The sequence below is a fragment of the Pseudophryne corroboree genome, chromosome 6 (genome assembly GCF_028390025.1).
Source record: "Pseudophryne corroboree isolate aPseCor3 chromosome 6, aPseCor3.hap2, whole genome shotgun sequence".
Lineage (NCBI taxonomy): Eukaryota > Metazoa > Chordata > Amphibia > Anura > Myobatrachidae > Pseudophryne > Pseudophryne corroboree.
The window spans coordinates 182,131,056-182,134,751 of NC_086449.1; the positions used below are offsets into that span (position 1 = coordinate 182,131,056).

At 39.0% G+C, this 3,696-nt stretch overlaps 2 pseudogenes; one reads left to right on the forward strand and one right to left on the reverse strand.

Annotated features, from left to right (window-relative positions):
• Nucleotides 1-663: 663 nt before the first annotated feature.
• Nucleotides 664-782, reverse strand: LOC134938684 (5S ribosomal RNA; annotated as a pseudogene).
• Nucleotides 783-3,078: 2,296 nt separating this feature from the next.
• LOC134938696 (5S ribosomal RNA) lies at nucleotides 3,079-3,197 on the forward strand (annotated as a pseudogene).
• Nucleotides 3,198-3,696: the final 499 nt, after the last annotated feature.

Below are 3,696 nucleotides of genomic sequence, written 5' to 3' on the forward strand. Positions count from 1 at the left end.
TCGCCCCTGGCACCAGTTTCGGCACACTGGGTACTAGAGTGTGAGGCCGCGGGTCGCCCCGGGCACGTTTCGACACACTGGGCACTAGATTGTGAGGCCACGGGTAGTCTATGCAATGGGAGAGGACAGAAGGCTCTTGTGTGGGCGCACTCTTAAAATGAAAAAAATACTTGAAAGTATTAGAGAGAGTATTTTAAGATATAACTTTTATTATTAAGGTTAAAACAAGATAAACTTCCCACAAATCTTGTAAAATAACCGGAGATTATTGAGGAGAATAAAAAAATGAAAAAATGAATGTTCTGGTCTCTTAAGTCGTAAGAGTATGGAAAGGGTTGTAGACATGGAGTAGTCATACCCCCATTTCCCCTGACCAGTACAGTATTTCTGTATTAATGGAACCGGGGGTTTCTTAGTCACAACACAGTTTCAAAATAATTAGGCTACAACTAGCTGAAATGGTAATCAGTGGTCACCACTCAAGGAATTATACCCCTGAGTATTGTTAGCATGCCATAGCCCTAATTGCGGGCAGAAATTGTAAGCAAGAAGTTAAGGTCAGTTGATGTAGATATTGAGAGCAATAAAAGAAGGAGAAAGTAGAATTAGTGGTGATACTGCTGTTGGTGTGTGTTGGTCACATAAGAGAGGAAATTAATTCCTGACCTACTACACCAGGTATTCACAGGCAGTCACCTCTCCTGATACTAACCTGGCCCAACGCTGTTTGGCTTCCAAGATCGGACGAGATCGGGCACTGACAGCGTGGTATGGTCGTAGGGATTTATGTGTACACCAATGAGAGTGCACCTATATAGGAAATTGAAATTGAAAAGTGAAGGGTAAAGATGATAGAAAACGAAAATGACGGATAAGATAAGTACGTGAAAATATGTGGATCTGCTTTCCACGTTAGACCCGGTTTGAGAGATTCCACTGGTGTGGTACTCTATCCCGAGAATCGTGAATGAGAGTCCACGAAAATTGGTGAACACAGATTATGAAGATATTCAGGTTAGTATCTGTAATGGAATAAGGCAAAGATTAAGCTGTCATTAGGCGGTATACAAAATTCAGGTGGGGCTGAGCCCAATGACCAACCGCAGACGTTCGTAGGCGTCAGAAAATTATAACCTTAGGCAAATAATGGTTTTTTGTTTAACCTTGTGCCAAAGAGTACGTATAGGGTTATTTATGAAGATACAGATAATATAACCCCTAAAGAGTAGAAAAACATACAAATAAACAAAGAGATGAAAAAAATAATATAAAATGAAAGTAAAACTAAAGATGAAAATAAAAATGAAAAAGTAAGCTGTATTGGGTAATATGACCCGGTACCGGCAGCATGAAACAAACTGCTCGGTGTACTGTACCATGCAAAATGATGATGTTAATACAAATAATATATCCCTTAAAGATAAGAGGTATATGAGATACACATAAATAAACCGATTCTGATGTAAGTAATATAACCCCTAATAGGGGAAGCTATATGAGTTGATATACCCAGTTGTTATGACGTAAAAATTGAGATAATTGGTATGCTGCACAGGACAAGGCTAAGATCCTGTTGTAGATATGCAGAATACTGGTAGCAAATTGATAAGACAAAAACAGTGAGTTCCTATCCCTAGAAAAAAATGTCAAAGCAGATACAAAATAAACTGACCAAAACAAATGCTGGCATAAGACCAATGATTTTAGGTGACTCACAGAATAGCCTCAGATACATAGGAGGCTGAGTGTTAGGCTGGTCTAACGGCAATGATCCTTACAACAAGGATAATCTAAGTAATTAGAGGGAGCTTACGAATCTCCAGTGAGTTAGTTATGATCCGTTAGAATGGTGCCATGATAAGACTGTGTGGACGGAGTTCCCCGCAGAAAACGCGTTTCACCCTGTGGGCTTGTTCACTTCCTGGTTCCACGGAACCAGGAAGTGAACAAGCCCACAGGGTGAAACGCGTTTTCTGCGGGGAACTCCGTCCACACAGTCTTATCATGGCACCATTCTAACGGATCATAACTAACTCACTGGAGATTCGTAAGCTCCCTCTAATTACTTAGATTATCCTTGTTGTAAGGATCATTGCCGTTAGACCAGCCTAACACTCAGCCTCCTATGTATCTGAGGCTATTCTGTGAGTCACCTAAAATCATTGGTCTTATGCCAGCATTTGTTTTGGTCAGTTTATTTTGTATCTGCTTTGACATTTTTTTCTAGGGATAGGAACTCACTGTTTTTGTCTTATCAATTTGCTACCAGTATTCTGCATATCTACAACAGGATCTTAGCCTTGTCCTGTGCAGCATACCAATTATCTCAATTTTTACGTCATAACAACTGGGTATATCAACTCATATAGCTTCCCCTATTAGGGGTTATATTACTTACATCAGAATCGGTTTATTTATGTGTATCTCATATACCTCTTATCTTTAAGGGATATATTATTTGTATTAACATCATCATTTTGCATGGTACAGTACACCGAGCAGTTTGTTTCATGCTGCCGGTACCGGGTCATATTACCCAATACAGCTTACTTTTTCATTTTTATTTTCATCTTTAGTTTTACTTTCATTTTATATTATTTTTTTCATCTCTTTGTTTATTTGTATGTTTTTCTACTCTTTAGGGGTTATATTATCTGTATCTTCATAAATAACCCTATACGTACTCTTTGGCACAAGGTTAAACAAAAAACCATTATTTGCCTAAGGTTATAATTTTCTGACGCCTACGAACGTCTGCGGTTGGTCATTGGGCTCAGCCCCACCTGAATTTTGTATACCGCCTAATGACAGCTTAATCTTTGCCTTATTCCATTACAGATACTAACCTGAATATCTTCATAATCTGTGTTCACCAATTTTCGTGGACTCTCATTCACGATTCTCGGGATAGAGTACCACACCTGTGGAATCTCTCAAACCGGGTCTAACGTGGAAAGCAGATCCACATATTTTCACGTACTTATCTTATCCGTCATTTTCGTTTTCTATCATCTTTACCCTTCACTTTTCAATTTCAATTTCCTATATAGGTGCACTCTCATTGGTGTACACATAAATCCCTACGACCATACCACGCTGTCAGTGCCCGATCTCGTCCGATCTTGGAAGCCAAACAGCGTTGGGCCAGGTTAGTATCAGGAGAGGTGACTGCCTGTGAATACCTGGTGTAGTAGGTCAGGAATTAATTTCCTCTCTTATGTGACCAACACACACCAACAGCAGTATCACCACTAATTCTACTTTCTCCTTCTTTTATTGCTCTCAATATCTACATCAACTGACCTTAACTTCTTGCTTACAATTTCTGCCCGCAATTAGGGCTATGGCATGCTAACAATACTCAGGGGTATAATTCCTTGAGTGGTGACCACTGATTACCATTTCAGCTAGTTGTAGCCTAATTATTTTGAAACTGTGTTGTGACTAAGAAACCCCCGGTTCCATTAATACAGAAATACTGTACTGGTCAGGGGAAATGGGGGTATGACTACTCCATGTCTACAACCCTTTCCATACTCTTACGACTTAAGAGACCAGAACATTCATTTTTTCATTTTTTTATTCTCCTCAATAATCTCCGGTTATTTTACAAGATTTGTGGGAAGTTTATCTTGTTTTAACCTTAATAATAAAAGTTATATCTTAAAATACTCTCTCTAATACTTTCAAGTATTT